The 20,144-nt window shown below is 42.6% G+C and overlaps 1 protein-coding gene and 1 pseudogene across 3 annotated transcripts in view; one reads left to right on the forward strand and one right to left on the reverse strand.

Annotated features, from left to right (window-relative positions):
* F13A1 (coagulation factor XIII A chain) overlaps positions 1-20,144 on the forward strand; it is a 461,954-nt gene that overhangs the window by 68,046 nt on the left and 373,764 nt on the right. The window lies entirely within an intron of this gene.
* Positions 19,046-19,992, reverse strand: LOC102125365 (calponin-3 pseudogene; annotated as a pseudogene).

A 20,144-nucleotide genomic window follows, 5' to 3' on the forward strand; every position in this document is an offset into this window, starting at 1 on the left:
GGCTCTTCTTTCTTGCATAGGAGAAATTAAATGTGTTTCCCATTCATTTTCTGTCTCATGCTGAACTTGGCACAGCACGTCGAACTCAGCAGCCTTCAGGTTAATGTTATGGATTGATTGACTGAAAGGTCTGACGCAGTCTAAATAGCCTAATCCCTTTCATTCTGTTTCCTCTGTGAGTTATTTCCGTTAGTGAAAACATAATGGCTATTTCATTGTGGGTTCAATTCCCTTAAAGAATTAACCTCACACGGAGAAAAGATTTGTTACGTGACCACCCAGGATACCTCCCTTTCTGTTATGGATTGAGTGTTTTCATCCCCCCAGCTTGAAATCCATATGTTGAATTCCTCACCCCCAATATGATGGCTTTAGAAGGAGAGGCCTTTGGGAGGTAAATAGGGTGGAATTTTCGTGAATGGGATTAGTGTCCCTATAAAAGGAACCCCGGAAACCTCTTGCCCTCTTTTGGCTATGTGAGGGAACTAGGAGAAGTTGGCTATCTGCAACCCACAAGAGAGCCCTCCCCAGAACCCAGTCATGCTGGCACCCCGAACTCAGACTTCCACACCCCAGAACTGTGAGAAATAACTTCCTGTTGTTCCTGGCAACTACTTCAGGGCTCTTCGTTATACTAGCCTGAACTAAGACACCCTCGTCACGATCGTCTTAAAGTAAATGTTCTTAACAGCCCAGGGTAACAGAGTGGGTAGAACTCAGCAAAACCCATTGTTCTTATTAGAATCATGGCCTACATGTGCTTGGTGATGGGTTTATGCTGGTGAATTAGTAAAGGGAGTTCCATAAATAGCACACACTAAAATGACACACTATAAGCAAAACAACGCAAGGAAATGTTGTGTCAGGAAAGGATGCCTTATATTTTAGTAACACACATGCCCAAATCTCAAGGCTTTAAAGCAATAACAGTTTATTTCTCAACCACCCAAAGTTCAGTGAATGATGGGTGACTCCTAGGGTAACCTTCCCCCATGTGGTAACTCAACAATTCAAGGTGCTGCCACCGCCCTGTGATTCTCCTCAACATAAGACACTCTCATCTCAACAATCACCGTGGCTGCGGGGACAGAGCTGAAAAGTTGGGCACTGGCTCTAAAATGCTTTGGCTCAGAATGGACACAAATCACTTCCGCTCACTGTATGTTGCCTAGGATAAGTCACATGGCCCTTCTCAACTGTAGGAGGTGAGGCATTTGGTGAGCAGTAAGTTCTCCGTCCAGATACCATTTAGCTTCAAAGAGTTAACACAGATTTCAAAGTTACCTAATTACCAATCTTGGCACGGCTGACAGATTGAAATGACACCATCCACGTATCCTTTCAAAACAGTGCTGGTAACCACAACTGCTCACCCAAAGAATAAGTGTACTTATATGAATTTATGGTAAAGGAAATGGCTAAAGATAAACACAGTTAGTTTCTTGCTCAGTCAACTCTTCCTTCCATAAATAAATCATACTGCTCAGTGCTGTCAAGCTTTGCTTTACCCTGACAGTAATGACATGTTCTTTTCATCATTACCATAAATTTGGGTATATAATCAATGGTTTATGAGAAGTGAAAGATTTTAGGGAGTGGGAGTTTTTCTCATTTATGAAGTAAAAAATTTCTTATTGAATTTTATATACAATAATTTGTAGAAACATTTGTGTTGTATGTAAATTTATATTTATTGAATGTGAGGCACAGAAATACATGTACATCATTAAAACAAATTATATAACTCCCTAGGGTTTAAAACCTCAAACTGTAGAGCCCTGTCTCCTGCCTCCTTCCAGATCCTCACTCCCTGTTCCAACTGGTCAGCTGTTTTCTTTAGGATACACCTTCAAACATTAAAAGCAAAAAATCACCTAAGCTGTGATTTCTTGATTCTCTCCCAGCTAGGTGTGAACTAATGTGTTGACTTCTTAGATCTCAACTTCCCCTGCCTCCCCTACATACCCTCTCTTACTTGACCCATCACCCCAATAAAATTATACATAATATCTGGTAAACTAATATTCAGAATTAATATTATTATGACCACAGAAACATTGTTCACAACACAACCAAGTAGTATACTGTGATTATGTTTCCTTATTGTAAGACTTTTGTTTTTCCTGGAGTTTATAATTGACTTCTTTTCACATTTTTATTGCTCTCTTAGTTTGTATCATTATCAATAATTCATTCCCATCATCCCAGATGCTTTCGTCTCGGTACCTTCAGCTCCATTTACCCATTTCATCTTTTAGGAGAGATTCTATAGAAGGCTTTTGTGCCTTGCCCTACGATCCTCTCCTTTTTACCTTCAGGGCTGGAAGATTGCAAACTGCATTTTACAGGTCCTCTTCCCAGCTGAGTTCTGGTTAGGTCTGCCAATTGGAGGAATTCCCAGCAATTACGAAGTATAGAAGATAGAAGACATTATTTTTCTGGTAGCTCCACATAGAAGGTGATTGTTGGCTGCTGCGACTGTGCTAACATGTCTTTACTAACAACAGCAGCTATAGGCTCCTGCCTGGGGTTGCTAGCACATGACTACAAAGTCTTGGAGCTGCTGAGCAACAGTGCAGGGGCTGGGTTGTATGGGCTCACCTGAGCACTGGATCCTGCAAAAGTGTTAGCAGCTTTCTGCGGTTCAGGACTTCTGGAAACACCACCTTTTCCTTCTTGCTTTTCCAGTTTTAATAAGAATTCGGTAACCACATTTCCTATATGAAATCTCCTCCGCTTTGAAATACCTACAGTGGTGTCTGCTTTCTTCCTTGGAAATGGATGAATCCAGCCATGGCCAGGCCTGCTGCCCTGACACCTTGTAATGGAAGAGCAAGAAATGAAACCTACAAATCACTAGGTTGGTGACTGGTTCTGTCATAAATCTCTTCAGACCAGCATTCTTGGATCACAATACAACAAGAGCCACATTTTAAAAATGTTCTAGTAGCCACATTTTTAAAAAGTTAAAAGAAACAGGTGAACTTAATTTTAATAAAACATATTATTTAACCAAATAAATCAAAACATTATCACTGCATGTAATCAACATAATGCAATGATTAATGACCTACTTGACATTGTTTGTTACGTGGAATCTGATGAGTATTTTAAACTCCTGCAGCACAACTGCATAAAACGAGCCAGATCTAGGTCTCAACAGTCACATGTGGTAAGGCTTCTGTAGAACACAGCTTTAAATCCTCAGGGCTGCCATGGCATCCTCACTTTCCACCCACTTTAAAACAGCCTGCAAGGCAGTGAGTGACCCATGGTTTTAACTCTGATGAGGAGGATCCATCATGGCATGGGTTGCTGAGAACCCTGAATCACAAGGTATAAAGCAGGGACCAGAGGGTTGTGCCCAGTGCAGCAAACCCCTGCTAGGTTTAATGCTCTCCTGTCACCACCTTGACATTTTTAAAGACTTTTTACAGGGTCTTGCTCTGTCATCCAGGCTGGAGTGCAGTGGAATGATATCTTATACTTCATCTGGCTGAGACTCACTAGAGAAGGTCACTAGTTAGAACTACAGAAGGGGCTGGGCAAGTGACTCAGGCCAGCACTTTGGGAGGCCGAGGCAAGAAGACTGCTTGAGCCCAGGAGTTTGAGACGAGGTTGGGCAACATAGTGAGACAGCTCTACGAAATAACAATTAAAAAAATTATCTGGGCAAGGTGGCACGGCCCTGTAGTTCCAGTTATTTAGGAGGCTGAGGTGGTAGGATCATGAAAGTCCAGGAGTTTAAGGCTGCAGTGAGCTAGAATTGAGACCCTGTTTCTTATCAAAAAATTAATGAGTGAGACCCTGTTTCTTATCAAAAAATTAATAATAAAAAAAGAACTAGAAAAGGTTCACTGCAGCCTTTAACTCCTGGGCTCAAACAATCCTTCCCAGTAGCTGAGACTACAGACATGAGCCACCATGCCCAGCTAATTTTTTTTTTTTTTTTTTTATAGAGACAGGGTCTCACTATGTTGCCCAGGCTGGTCTTGAACTCCTGGACTTAAGCTATCTTCCCGCCTCAAGTCAGTCTCTCAAGTGGCTGGAATTACAGGTGCATTACACTGACCCCGGCTTCTTCAAGATTTTTTTTTTTTTGACCGAGTCTCCCTCTGTTGCCAAGTTGGAGTTCAGTGGCATGATCTCAGCTCACTGCAACCTCCGCCTCCTGGGTTCAAGCGATTCTCCTGCCTCAGCCTCTGGAGTGGCTGGGACTACAGGCGTGTGCCACCACACCCAGCTAATTTTTTGTATTTTTAGTAGAGACAGTGTTTCACCATGTTGGCCATTATGGTCTCAGTATCTTGACCTTGTGATCCACCCACCTTGGCCTCCCAAAGTGCTGGGATTACAGGTGTGAGCCACCAGGCCTGGCCAAAATTCTCAGAGAACTCTACATCATCATTTTTCACTGAGCCTCTGAAATTACGCAGCCGACTTGGCCTCTTGGGCTGATGTAGTTTTCCTTCTTTCTAAAAATTGCCCTTTTGCCTTTTTATTCTACTTTATGGAAGGCTTCACTAAATTTCTATTCTAACTCTTCTTTTGAAACTTTCACTGTTGCTATCATATTTTTCAATTTCTAAGAGGATTTTTCCACCTTCTGAATATTCCTTTTCTTGTGGCATCCTTTTTTTCATGTGTGCAATATTTTTTATTCATTCTTCTGAGAATGTTAATGATAGTTTCTTGAAGTGTCCTTTTGCTTCTATTTTGAGTTTGTTTTTTTTCTTTCCTGCTTTGTTTGGGCTTCATATTTTATGTTAGAGATAAAAGCAGATGCATTTGGTTTGGAAAGACAAAGGATCTTTCCCTGTTGAAGTAACACAGAATGAAAAAGCAAGAGGTGATACAAACATTTTAAGGGCAAAAGAGGCAACATTGAGGCAACTCACATGAGACCAACTTCATCTCTGGAAAGTGTAAGTTGTTTCTCAAATTGTGAGATACTGTAAGGGCAAGAGCTAAAAATTAGAAGGAAACATTTGGAGTATCTGCAATGCAGGAATCAACAAATGCTGAAAACTGTGAGTTGCAGTGAGGACTCATCTGAAGTCCCACAGCCTAAATTTGCAGCTGGTCCAATTGGCATAGTTTGGTGACATTCTCTAGTTAGTCTTGGCCAGATGGGATACAAGACAAAAAAGCAACTGTAGGATGCTGGGCAGGTCAAGGTAAGAGGCAAAGAGTAGAGAGACAGCGAGGGGTCCGAGGTGCTGGAGTGCCCTGGCGGGAGGCCAGCTGCAGGCTTGGGTAGTAAGGGAATAAAAGGAAGTCTGAGGGACCGAGGGCAACTCTGCCGAGGATCGGTGTCCCGGGAGATTTTCAGGCAGTGTGGAGTCTGCTTTCAGTCCTGAAGGAATGCATGAGCTGGTGGAGGCCACGGCAGCATAGGAATGTAAAACATGTAAAACGGTTCCACAGTTGGAATCAAGAGGCATGCATTCACATCCTGGCTTGATGGGACCTGGGAAGGTCAGGTAGTCAGGCTGGAAATCAAAGAGACTGGATTTTTTTATGTCCCATGTCTCCCTAGCTTCAAATCCACTCTCTCTAGAATAGACTGCAAAAAGGGGAATTTCTGTTACAGCATATAGCATTCGTCCTATGAAGAAACCCCCTTGCTCAGTGACTTACAGGAAAAACTTGGGGTATAAAACACCGGTAACATCTGGCTTGCTGCAGAGCTGGCTTCAGGAACAATTGTGGACCATTACATCACTCTCTCCGGTCGGCCGGCATTGGCGTGTACATGCGGATCATAACCACCAGATGGCGCTGTTGGCCTAAGATTGAGCACAGTCCCCAGCCTGGAGGTCCTGGGAAAGCCTGACCTGAATCTAAAACTTCTCTAAACTCCCGAATTGGATTCAAAAGCAAAACAGTAGAAAAATGCTGCACATCCCAGCGAGGTCAGAGCATAGCATCTGCCTGGCCCGTAGGCAAGACATCGGTGGTTATTTAAAGTTCGAGTTTAAGAAAATGACTTCACATTGCAGAGAACTGGGGAGCCGGCGCTGGTCCCTCAGTCCCCGGCGTGGAACTCTCCTGCACCCGCAGCGGAGTGGCTCGCAGCGCCGCATGGAGGTGGCGAGCTCCGGGTCTCACGCAGCGTCTGTCTGTGCAGTGCCCAGATGGCAGGGGCTGTAGAGGCCTCCAGAAACCTGCAGATCGGTTGCATTTCACCAGCCCTGGCCCTGCCATTCGCCCTCACCACCCCAGCTCCAGGCTGTCGCAGTTTCTGGCTCTGGCCACCGCCGAAGCCCTAGGGACGGTGCGCTCTGGCTGCGCGGTGGCCGCGGGAGCTGGTGGCAAGGGACGAGGTCCTAGGGGGAGAGCCTTATTTAGTCTCCCAGGGCCGGCCTCTTTGCATACTCTAGGGGCCCCGGGAGCTCAGCGTGTGCTTCCCACGGGTGTTTTCGAGAATAACATGGCTTTCAGCCAGGCCAAGCCCCTCGCAGCTGGGCGGTGCGTGAGTTCCCAGGTGGGCGCTTCAGAACTGGAGGCGCTGGCCGGAGCAGGGCCTGCTGGATTCCAAGAGTACGTGCTAAAAGGCCTGAGCCCGAGTGCCGGGGCCTCCATCTCGGTGGCCTCCAGTCTCGTGGCCCACTTCCCACGTGCGCCCGGTTCAGGCGCGCGGCTCTCCCGGCTGGCAGGTGCACGGCCTCCCTTCTGCGGCTGCGGCTGCGGCTGCGGCGGCTTCACTGCGGCTGGTTCCTGCCAGGTCATCCGCTGTGCGCGCATCTGGGCTGCGGACAGGCAGAGGCTGATTAATTTTTCATGGCGATTCACTCGGCTGTCCATCCGAAGGCAGCTTCTGGGGCAGGAGCTATTAAGGACCCGACTGTGCCAGGGGCTGCCCTTTCTCCGGCCGCACTAATTACTGACCTGGGAGGGAGACTCGGATTTCTCTCCCCAGTGAGCTGTTTTGTGCCTTTTGGCCTCCTTTGATTTCCCAAGCAAAGCTGGGGGCTGGGAATTCCAAGGATGAGAGCCAGGAAAGGCTGAGGGAGGAAGGGCGCCTGTTCAGTTTAATCACATTTGGGGAAAGCCAGCCTGAGCTCAGCCTGGAGAAGGAGCTTGGGAATGGTCGCATCCTTGTCCCAGGAGCTCGCGGGCTCCCGGGGAGATGGGACTCGCAGAATGGGGGTAAAAGAGTTGATTGACAGTGTGGGAATGAATGTATGTACCAAGGGCCAGTGTAGTGGGACCCAGTGTAGAGGAGTCTCCGCTCCAAGAACGAGCCGGTGGAGTGAGCGAGAAAAGGTACTGAAGGAAAATGAAACAAACCGCCGGGCGCGGTGGCTCACGCCTGTAATCCCAGCACTTTGGGAGGCTGAGGCGGGTGGATCATTTGAGCTCAGGAGCTCGAGACCAACCTGGCCAACATGGTGAGACCTCATCTCTACTAAAATATAGGAAGCAGCCGGGCGTGGTTTTGGAGTGGGGGAGGACACTGGGCTCCCAGGGGAACCTGGTGTGAACGTCCCAGGTGTGCTCTTTAGACCACCCCACACACAGGTGGCCCGTATATCTGGGACTGGTATTTTCTGAAAGTTTCCTCCTCCTTCCCCCATTACATAAAAATTTGAAAATTTACAGATGTATATAGAGAAATCGCTACGCAGAGGAAAACACTGGTTTTTTGTTGTTGTTGTTGTTGTTGTTGTTGTTTTTGGTGGAGGGCGTGGAGTTCTATCCAGGTGTTTTCCATGTGGATAATTTTTACCTAATTGTATGCGAAACATACATACACAGCATATGTAGTGTTGTGTTAAACATCGTGTGTTTAGGCATTTAGAAAATATGATTTTTCATTATAAAAGTAGTCGATGTTTTTCTCAATTTTTGGAAAATAAGGAACTATATGAAAACAAAACTTAAATATTACCCAGATTCTAAATACATAATAATCCTTTTGGTATGTTTCCTTAAACTATTTTTTTCCTGTGGGTGTTTAATTTAGTTGAGACCATATGCTATTTGCTAATTTCTAAACATGGTCAGTACGGAAACATCATTAGATAGAAGGCTAAATGAGAGCGCTTCTTTTTTTTTTTTTTGAGACGGTCTCACTCTGTCACCCAGGCTGCAGTGCAGTGGCACGATCTGGGCTCACTGCAACCTCTGCCTCCCAGGTTCAAGCAATTCTTCTGCCTCAGCCTCCTGAGTAGCTGGAATTACAGGTGCCCACCACCACCCCTGGCTAATTTTTGTATTTTTAGTAGAGACGGAGTTTCACCATGTTGGTCAGGCTGGTCTCGAACTCCTGACCTCGTGATCTGCCCACCTTGGCCTCCCAAGAGAGAGGTTTCTTAATGCTTCCCAGGGCTCCAGTGACACAACGTCCGCCTCTGCACCACTTCACCCCAACACTTGTGGTGGAAGAGCCAGGGAGGGCTTGGACGAAACACTCTAAAACCACCTCCCAAACCCCTCCTCACAAATAATCCCTGCACCCAGCTGCCCACTGGCCCCTGCCCTCTGGTTGTGGCCAGGGCTTGGGAGCTGTGAGATCCCTTCTCAGCCGCCTCTGCGGAACATCCGTGCAGACATTGCTTTGTATATGATCTCAGTCTTTTTAGTATATTGTTTGAAACATTAATTTAATTAATGTCCAATTAATTTAATTTTTACAAAGGAACAAAGTAGGGCCCACATCGGAGTTATCCTCTGGATCATCGAGTGCAAAAGGAATGTGGCCGGGCTTGGAGGCTCACGCCCGTAATCCCGGCGCTTAGGTCAGGAGTTCGAGACCAGCCTGGCCGACATGGTGAAACCCCGTCTCTACCAAAAATACAAAATTAGCCAGGTGTGGTGGTACATACTGTAACCCCAGCTACTTGGGAGGCTGAGGCAGGAGAATCGCTTGAACCTGAAATGCACAGGTTGCGGTGAGCCGAGATGGCGCCATTGCACTCCAGCCTGGGCAACAAGAGCAAAACTCTGTCTTGGGAAAAAAAAAAAAAAAAGAATATGGAACCACATCTACAGAATTTTGAGGATAAAGTGTTTGTGAACCAAACATTTTTGGTCTATGTCAAATTATCTTTCACATTTAAAGTGAAGAGAAAACACATTCATTATATAAGAAAATATGCCACCTAGTACTTTTTTTTTTTTTTTTGCACCAAAAAAAAAAAAAAAAAAAGAAAGAAAGAAAAAGAAATCCAAAAACTTACAGGGGATTTCCATTTCTGGCTGTGAAGGAGTATTTTGTATCAGAATAACCCTCTTGCTGAAGAACTGTGAAAGCCAAACCAAATAAAATGTAATATAGTAGTCTGAGAGCATCAAAGAGCAACCAAGGTTGCTGGAATCCAAGGGCCAAGATGTTAGAAAGGAGAGAAGTGCATTGAAGTGAGTTCTTTCTTTGCAGCTGTTTTTGTCCCTTGGGAGAATTTGCTGATTCAGGTCCTGTCATGGGGTGTGAAACCCAAACAGAAAGTGGCAGCTCATAGCTTGCCACAGTCAAAAAAATTGGAATTCAGGATACAAAGTTGTCAGGACTTGATGGGCCGTGAACACAGAGAAAAGGGAACCAGGAAAAATTGTGTCTTCATGCGATTTCTCTTCAAACCGTTTCCTGATGTCTAAGCTGTGCTTGTGAACAATGCGATGCCCAGAAACCAAACAGAAGCAGCTGCAAAGAGGTTGGAGAGCTAAGCCAAGATGCTGGCATGCTCGTGGTGCTGGGTGGACGTAACTGTCAGTTCAGGCACAAAGGAACAGGTGCCCTGTAAGCACCTCGGGTTGTTAGCTGAGACCCAAGAGACCAAGTGGCAGGAGTAAGGGCCAGCAGGTGAGCAGCCTTCAGACAAGAGCAACACAGGCTCTGATGGACTCGGTTTCTGCTGGGTGTGTGCAGATGGTCTGCATGCACTCTGTCTTCTGCCACAAGCAAAGAAAGCCTTTCTGGAGGAAGGGAACATATTCCTTGCCACATCATGTTTTGTATTCAATCCATAGTTACCAGGTAGGAACAGGGGAGGAGGCACCAGCTAGCAAGGTGCAGTGCAGGGGAGTTGCTGCTGCATCCAGGAAGTAGCTGTCCTCCCTGAGGCCTTTATGGGGTGCTCCTCTGTGGACCAGATGTGGACCATGTAGGAGGGAAAGTCAGCCTGAAGCCACTTTAAGACCTTGTTCAGAGGCCACCGTGGAGGAGGTAATGGACTCCAACTAAGAGTCTGCAAGAAGAAATGCAGGTGGGCTGAGGGGAAGCAGCTGGTTCCATTGGGAGAAAGGCCATCACCCACTTTGGAAGACAATGGGCAGTTCTTACAAAACCAAACATACTCTTACCATAGGCTCCATCATTCACACTCCTTGGCATTTACCCAAAGAAGGCGAAAACTCATGTCCACAGAGAAAATGACACAGAGATGTGTACAGCAGCTTTACTCATAATTGCCAAAGCTTGGAAGCAATCAAGATGTTCTGCAGGGAGTGAATGGATGAAAAAGCTGTGGTACACCCATACAATGGACTATTACTCAGCTCTGAAGAAGAAATGAGCTATCAAGCAATGAAAACATATGGAGGAAGCTTAAATGCATATTACCCAGTGAAAGAGGCAAATCTGAAAAGGCTTCTTCATGCACACTGTATGATCCCAATTGTATGACATTCCGGAAAATGCAAAACAAGGAAGACAGTAAAAAGATCAGTGGTGCCAGGGATTAGAGGGGAGGGAGGGATAAATGGGTGGAGCACAGAGGACTTGAGGGCACTGAAACCTCTCGGTATGATACTACAATGATGGACACATCTCATTATACATTCATCAAAATGTATAGAATATATAACGGCAAGAGTGAGGTCGAATGTAAACTGTGGGCTTTGAGTGATGATGTGTCAATGTAGGCTCATCAATTGTAACGAATGTACCACCCTGGAGGGGATGTTGATATGGGGGGCTGTAAATGTGTAGGGCGGTGCGTGTGGTGGCCACCTCCTTGGCTACCTGAATTAAGAGTTATGCCTGTACCTTCTTCTCAATTTTGCTGCAAACCTAAAACTGCACTAAAAAAAAAATTCTGATTAAAAACAAAAGAAGGCATCACCCATGTTTCATGCATTGCAATTGGAAAAATCCAATAGGAGAATCTCTGAAATACCTATGAGGTGTCTATGAGAGAAAGAAGCAGCCAGCCATACTTGTCACAAAGTTGGCCCTGCTGGGGTGTGGTTCCTTTTCCCTAATCCGCTCTCCCCTGGTCCTGATTCTGGAGGACTCAAAGACTACAGCTGGCAAGCTATGGTGGGAAGGGAATGCTGGGGAGACGGGACAGAGGAAAGAGGGGTAGTACCCATAGTTCTCTTTGCAGGTAGCTGGAGGAGAGGAGATTTAATATTCAATCAAAGGGCTTTGGCTACTCTCAGGGACTGGATATGTTAGTTTCTCAACTGCGACTGTGTTAGCAACCTAAAGTGAGAGTAGAACCTGAGAGTGAGCTGAAATGTCATGACAAGTGTTCAGCTAAGGGCCTCCAGGCACCTTGCAGAAACAAACATAAATCATCCCTGGAGGAAAGCATTTCTCTGGAAGCCCCTTTGAATTCCCATGGTTTAAATTGAACCTCATATGAACTCAAAAGTTACCAGTACCCAAGAAAGCAAGTCATAGCTAGTGAGAGTTAGCAGGAGTAAGCAGATTTAGACCATTCATGACTTTAGACTGTAGACTTTGCAGATACAGGATATAAAATATAAATATTAAAAAATACAAAATAAAATCATCAAAATGAGTTAAAAATGAGACTATCAACAATAACTAAGGAGACTTGAAAATTAGCAATAAACTTCTAGAAATAAAAATACATGTAATGGTTGAAATTAAAGCTCAATTTTTGTTTTAAAAACATGTTAATACAAATTAGAAGAAAATTCATAAGCGAGAGGCAAGTTTCTGAAGATATCACCCACAAAGAGCAAAGAAAGAAAAATCTAGAAGAGAGGTATATAGTCATAGAGGATAAAATGAAAATATATAACATGTTTAGAGTTAAGATGAGAGAATACAGAGGATGAGGCAGGGAGGGAATATTCAAAGAGACTGTGTCTAAAAAATTTTCAGAATGATGAAAGTTATTCTTCCACTAGTGTAGGCATAACAAACAAGGTAAGTAAAATACATTCCGTTATAGTATTTCATTGATACATTGTGGTATAAGAGACAAAGAGAAGATCTTAAAAGAATCCAGAAAGAAAAGAAAAAGGTACAAAAGAAAGAAAATGAACAACAATAGCATGTAAGTTGGCAGGGAAGTGATTGAAGTTAAAGTTTTTACATTTCTCACAAGGAGGTAAGATTTAGTGAACACTTGACATTATTAAGTTTGAATGGTAAGATTTCAAGGGTGATAGCTGAAGGAATAAAAACAGAGTTTACAGTTTTCAAATTAGCACAGGGGAAAATTGAATAAAAAACCCCTCAATCCAAAAACATGAAAGGAAGCAAAAAAAGAAGCATGGAGAATGTGGGATAACAAGACAGCCCAGGTATATAGCTGAAATGGTTGGGAAAAGTTCATATATTTCAATAATCATAGTAAACAGAAAAGAACTAAACTTGTCAATTAAAAGGCAGAGCTTAATCAGATTGGATAAAAATCAAAATTCGCTATTTGTTCTTAAGAAACAACAAACCTACAAATTAAGGGCATGGAAAAGTTAAAAGTAAAAGGATAAACCAAACAAACAGAATCAACCAAACAAATAAAAACCCCAAACAAATATAGGGTACCTATATTGATATCAAAAAAGACAAAAGCAAATTATTTAAAATATAAAGGGTAACTATGAAATGTAAAAGATTCAATTCACCGGTAATACTTAGCAATTCTCAATTTTTATGCACCTAATAAAATGGATACAAAATATAGAAAGCAAAAATTCAGAAAACGTCAAGGAAGAAATAGATAAATCCTCCATTAAATTACCTCGCTAGTATTTGACTGGTTAAGAAGACATAAAGCAGGATAGAGAAGACCTGAACACATGGTTAACAACTTGACTTAATGGGTACATACTGAGTCCTGTACCTCAGTTCTGAACCAAGACTGTCTTAGCAACTTAAAGCAACAGTAGAACCTGAGAGTGAGCTGAAATGTCATGACAAGTGTTCAGCTAAGGGCCTCCAGGTACCTTGCAGAAACAAGCATAAATCATCCCTAGAGGAAAGCATTTCTCTGCAAGCCCCTCTGAATTCCCATGGTTTAAATTCAATCTCAGATGAATTCAAAAGTTACCAGCACCCAAGAAAGCAAGAACTCTAATAACTAAGGAACACATCATCTTTCTCAAGAGTACCTGCAGCATTTGCAAAAATTGACATGCAGTAGTCCTTAAAGCAAGTCTGGAAAAACTTCAAAGAATTACTATCAGAGAGACATAACATAGAATTATAATGGGAATACTAATGACCAAAACAGAGGATAAAGTTAAAGAGGTAATTTGAAGAAAATCAAAGTGAATATATGAGAAAAGAAGAAGGATTAAGAATTAGTGAACTGCAGAGCCAACTTAAGTTAGGGGAAAAAAGAAAACAGAATAAATTCAAGAAAGCAACAGAAATGAAAAAATAAAAACAAAGAAAAGTGGAGAGATAAATGAAATAGCAAACTAAAATACACCAGAGAGATCTGACAATGTCAGAAGTTGCGTTTTGAAAAACACTACCAATACAGATAAAACTCCAATGACTTTACTCCATGGAAATGAGAGATGGCACAAGTAAACAATCAGGAATAAAAAAGGGATATATACTCATGAGTACAGAAGACATGATGAAAGAAAATTCTATAAAAAAATTACATGCCAGTAATTAGAATATTTAGATAAAAGGACAAATTTCTAGAAACATCTAACTAGCCAAAACTAGTTCAAGGAAAAAATAGCATAAACAATCCTATAATGATTAATTAAAGGTAAAATTAGTAGTTTAAAATGTTCTCATAAAGAAACCCAGGCCTGGGCAACATGGCAAAAGCCTGTCTCTACAGAAAACACGAACATCAGTTGGGTGTGGTGGCACATGCCTGTGGTTCTACTACCTGGGAGGCTGAGGCTGGAGGGATCATTTGAGCCCAGGTGATTGAGGTTGCTCATTCAATTATAATCACACCACTGCACTCCAGCCTGGGTGACGAAGTGAGACCCTGTCAAAAGAAAAGAAACCCAGGCCCAGATCCTTGATAGGTGAGTTTTGCCAATCCTTCAAGGAAGAGATAATTATAATACTACGGAAGATCTTCCTGAGAGCTAGAAAAAGAGAGAGTTTATTTTCTAAGGCTACTATCATCTTGATTCCAAAACAAGACAAGAATAACATGAAGTTACTTACGAACATTGTCACAATATCTTAAATCAAATATTGGTAAATTAAATCCATCAGTGTATGAAAAACATGGTCACATCGGGTTATATGGGGATAAAAATTAGTTTAACAATAGAAAAGTATTTTATTGCAATTTGTCAATCACCACATTAGAGGAGAAAAGCATTAAGATGATGTCAACTGATGTACACAGAGCACTTGATAATGTTCAACATCTATTCATAATTACTACCAATGTAATTTGTAAATTCAATGCAAGCTACGATTGGAATAAATGCAGATTTATAAGCACTGCTAATTCTAAAATGTATGCAAAAAAGCAACTATCCAACACTAACTGAGAAATTCCTGCAGAAGTAAAAGGTGCAAGTGGGGAGACTGTCTTATCAGAAATCAAGGTTTAGTATAAAGCTCTAATAATTGTTATAATCCAGTATTGGCTCAGATCTACAGAAATGTAAACCAATGGAACAGAACTGAGAGCCAGAAACAGACCCCATTCATAGAAATATGATTTGCCTAGTGAAGAAAGCATGGACTATCCAATAAATGATGTGGAGGTAACTGGCTATTTATGAGGACAAAAGGAAACTGGATTCCTTCATCACACCATACACCATAATCAATTCCACACAGATTACAGACCTTTAGAAAAAAATTAGGAGAATGTCCTTATGTTCTTGCAATAGAAAGGATTTCTTAAACAAGGCATGAAATAAAAGCCATAACAAGAGGATGATATATTTAATCACAGAGAAACAGGGCCAGATCATGCACAGCCCCACAGGCTCAAGGAAGGGACTTGGTGGTCATGCTTGGAAAGACAGTGGAGGGTTTTGAGCAAGAGTATTATGTGTTTTACACTTTTAAGAACCACTTTGGCTTTGTGGATAATAGACGGTAGGAGGCAGGACTTTGGAGGACTGAAACTAGCTAGCAAGGAGTCTCTTACAGCAGCCTAGTCATGAGCTCATGGAGCTTGGATAAGGGTGGTTATGGTGGAGAAAGACGGAATGGATTCAGTATATATTTTGTAAGAGGAACTCATAGAGTAGGCATAGATTTTAATTGAATGAGCTAAATCAAAGATAAGTCAGGAGACTTTTGGCCTGAGCAACTGGGCAGCTGTGATGCTATTTACTGAAATGGAGAATCCAAGGAAGGAACTATGTAAGGGGCTGCGGAGAAAGGATCCAGGAATTGTGTCTTGCCTTTTAGCCAACCAGTCAGCTTGGTAAAGAAGGCACTTAGAGGCACGAGTACGGAGCTGAGGTCAGGAGTGGAGATACATAAATTTGGAGAGTCATCAGTATAAAGATGGTATTTATAGACATAAATTAGGTAATTTGGGGCCATGCCACGAAGGATCTATGTGTCAAACAAAAGCATTTACTCAACCTGGAATATTTATGTGCTCAAAAAATATTTGATGATTAAAAGTTTTTGGGACTACTTGTATTAGATAGATATGTTACTTTCTTACAACTTAAACAAATAAAATTAACACTTTGCCTCGTCGTTCTTATTAATGAATATTAAACTGTCTTAGCATTTGCATTTAGTAATAGAAAACACGTCAGACAGAGTTGGGAGAATAGGGTTTTTGTGCTTGCTCTGTTGCTTCTAAGTTATGAGATCTTGAGTAAGTCATTAATCCCTTTTTCTTGCAGATTTCTCAAGGGTGTTGCACCAAATGCCTTCTAAGATTCTATGATTACAATGAAAGATGCATTATAAAAACCATTCTTTGTAGCAACATTAGCATTTCTGTTTCAGGGAACTGGCTTTGTTAAAAAAAAATAACATAACATGTCACATGGCGTTAGCAGGAGAAAAGGAAATAGAAGAGCTAAATGTTCTGCACTTGCAGTCAGCAGGATTTAGGAATTGAGAGGAGAGAGAGGAGAAAGTGAGGGAAGTTAGCAAGATGCTGAGGGGGCAGAAGCTTCACTGGGGTTGGCATGACCAGCAGTCCCATGGCAGGGAGGCGAGCCAAAGTGGTTTTGGAACCAGGTTATACTATCCTCATCTGTTGTTTGCACTGCTATGATGTAAATTTCTTTGATCTTCTCCAACCTCCTGTATAAAGTCTGCCAAGTGGAGTATTGGTGTGAATATGGGCTTTACTTATTGCTTGTTTTCTGAATTTTGTTTGTTTGGGAGAAAATGAAGAAAAGCAATTTCCATATCTGGATTGATTTGGTACAGAACAGAAGCAGCCTGTAGAAGGCTATGCTAGGATCCACACTGACATCCAATTCAGTAGAAATAGAGGCGTGCAGTCAGGGGTAACCATAAGAACGCGAGGCTCCTCTGGGAAGCCCCATCCATCATTGATTGGCAGGGTGCCAGACTGTCCGCAAATTTTGGTACTGGCATTTAATCCAAGGGAGTTAAAAGATCAGGGTGACCCTCAGCTCTCACTGACTCTCATTGGCTCTCTATGCACAAAACTTGTAGATTCTGAACAATTCTGAGTATTCCACCAGTTCTTCATACAATACTTATGTTGCTATGACAGACTTCTTTGCATTATTTGAGGCAATTCCATCTATGTATTTTTCTCCTTCTGACTGGTATTTATATAAAGGGACTCTTAAAACCATTTTTATTTAGTCATTCATATTTTAATCTAGCTTTTAATAGGAATTTGTGGAGAAACAGAACATGAGTTTAAAACAAGCTTGTGAGTCACATGCTAAAACAAGATTTCTTTCTTTTCTTTCTTTCTCTTTCTTTTTCTTTCTCTCTCTCTTTCTTTCTCTTTCTTTCTCTTTCTTTCTTTCTTTCTTTCTTTTCTTTCTTTCTTTCTTTCTTTCCTTCCTTCCTTCCTTCCTTCCCTCCTGCCTCCCTTCCCCCCTCCCCCCCTTCCCCTCTTTTCCTCTTTTCCTCTTCCCCTCTTTCTCTCTTTCTTTCTTTCTTGGAGGGTCTCACTCTGTCACCAAGGCTGGACTGCAGTGGCGTGATCATGGCTCACCGCAGCCTCTACCTTCTGAACTCGAGCAATCCTCCTACCTCAACCTCCTGAACAGCTGGGACTACAGTTGTGCATCACCACATCAGGCTAGTTGTTTATTTGTTTGTTTGTTTTTTATTTTTTGTAGAGATGGATTTTTCCCCATGCTGCCAGACTAGTCTCTAGCTCCTAGGCAAGTGATCCTCCTGCTTCAGCCTCCCAAAGTGCTGGGATTATAGGCATGAGCAACCACATCCAGTACAACAGGATATTTTCTAATGCAGAAGAAGGAAGGAAGAATTGTATTTATCTTTTTCTTATGCAAGAATTTTTTGTTTGTTTATCTCTACAGGATGACAAGGAACTATTCAGCATGAAGAAGAAAAAAGACAAAAACTAGAATTCATTGGAAAAAGTTTTGGGGGTTAACTTAAGTTTTAAAATTTCCTCTTAGCAATTAGATCTATCGTCCAATTTTTCCCTAATTATTCTAAAATAAAAGTTTGAAAACTCATGATTAACGTTTTTAATTATTTTATTTTTTGAATGTTCAAACAAAATTTATGTGCAAAAAATGTAATGTGGGCCAGGTGTGGTGGCTCACACTTGTAATTCCATCACTTTTGGAGGCTGAGGTAGGTGGATCACAGGATCAGGAGTTTGAGGCCAGCCTGGCCAAGATGGTGAAACCCCGTCTCTACTAAAAATACAAAAAGTAGCCGGGCGTGTTGGCACATGCCTGTAATCCCAGCTACTCCGGAGGTTGAGGCAGGAGAATTGCTTGAACCTGGGAAGCGGAGGTTGCAGTGAGCCGAGATCATGCCACTGAGCTCTAGCATGGGTGACAGAGCAACACTCTGAAAAAAAAAAAGAAAAGTTAGCCAGGCATGGTGGTGGCGTGTGCCTGTAATCCCAGCTACTCCGGAGGCTGAGGCAGGAGAATCCCTTGAACCTGGGAGGCAGAGGTTGCACCATTGCACTCCAGCTTAGGCAATAAGAGCAAAACTCCATCTCCCCCCCAAAAAAAGTAGTGTGATAAGTTCATGCTGAGCCATTCAGCAGTCAATACAGTTGAAGGATGCAGAGCAGCTCCACATTGATACTTTGGCAAGATCAGGAAGAGCAAATGCACCACCCAGATCTAAATGTCTGCAGACCATTTCATAGATACTCCTTCGGAAACATCTGAAAAGATCTTGTCAGCTAAGGAAGAGAACGAGTACATATATAATCATAAACACACACTGATCTTGACTTTATTTAAAAATTAAACAATATGGTGGCAACATTGATATGTAAATTTCTAAAATGTTGCAACTTAGGTTTAATTGGCAAAGACCACATTTAGAAATAAGGATGAGCTTAGTCTTCCAGGCAGGAATCAGATACACTTAACTATACAAAAATAATAGTTTCCTATTGTTTGAAAATACTAGTTTAAGACTGTAAAAATGCATAGATCTTTAATAAAAGAATTGGCTGTGGAAGAGTTCTCCCCTTTCACCGTATTCCTTTTTATTTCAAATGCTAGTTATTGGTTATGCTGTACGACTTAACTATTACAACAAGAAAAGGCAACCATTTGGGGAAGAGGCAGATAAAGGGAAAAGGAATGTATGTAAGTCATTTTTTTAAGGTACAATAAGTTTAATCGTGTTTTAGGAAGACAAGATAAAAATTATTTAAAGACAGCTTGGTTCTCACTGAATGAAAACAGTAGACTAAATACTGAGTTCTTTTCTGTGAATCTAGTCACCGATGCCTTGGTCGCCATATTGGTAATCTCTAGGGCAGTCACCTTGGTACTCGCCATGTTAGTCATCTGGATATTCTGTGTGATAATCACTATCACTGATTTTCAAACCATTTGTTTCTGTTGTGAATGATAAAGCAGCACAGTATTTGCGACCATATACTTGCCCCCCAAGCCCATGCACACCCATTCTTTTCTGGGAAGCGTGTTGGTACCCATCTGTAGAGAAATGGTCAAGCGGTCTACTGGCTGTAATGTTAGCTTCTGATAGTAGATGGCCCTTCTGGTGCCTGGTGCTGACATCCCCATCTGGCTGTCTGCTTTGTTAGTGCCCATCTGCAGACAGATTGTGGTCTGGTCAAAAGGTTTGTCAGTTTGCATTTTGGGATCATAAAGATGCCTGTAGTCCCACAAGTTGACATACCTGCCTGGCTGGCACTTCGTTGGTTCCCATCTGCAATCCAATTACAGTTTTGGCAGCTTTTAATTTTCCTTCATCCTAATGTCTTGTTTGTTTTTCTGCATATTTAACCCTGATGTCCATGGTTGTGTCCTTTTGTGTTTGCTTGACCTACTAGGGCCACCAGAGTAGCCTGAACCTGGATCATGTTTCCATCCTGAAAAGATCACTTACTTCAAATATGTCACGTCGCTTCATACCATAATCCTGAATAGCTTTAATAAAGTTGACAATATTCTCCGCTGAGGCCAGTTTAATGAGGACTCATTGACTTTCTTCACTGGGCCTGCCTGCAGCTTGTTGATGAGTTTGCAGAGGATGCCCTCCTTTAAGCCCAGCTGGAAGTGGGTGCCAATGCTCCTGCCTGTCACCTCTGCTATCCAGTTGTAAAGATCTTCTGTTTGATAATCCTATTTGGAAGCAATCTTGATCTTGACTTTGGCCAAGAGCCGGTAGGAAGGGCCGTCCTTGAAATGAGTCATGATGGTTCGGGTGGTGGTGGGAAGAAGCTGCCCTCGGGGATCCTGGTCTCTCGCGCTTGGGTTCCAGGCTCCTGGCCGAAGGAGTGGCTGCCCAAGGATGCTCGGAGCTGGCTCTCCTGGATGGGGTGCCTGGAAACCTGGGTCCCACGGGG

The sequence above is a fragment of the Macaca fascicularis genome, chromosome 4, assembly GCF_037993035.2.
Source record: "Macaca fascicularis isolate 582-1 chromosome 4, T2T-MFA8v1.1".
Taxonomy (NCBI): Eukaryota; Metazoa; Chordata; class Mammalia; order Primates; family Cercopithecidae; genus Macaca; species Macaca fascicularis.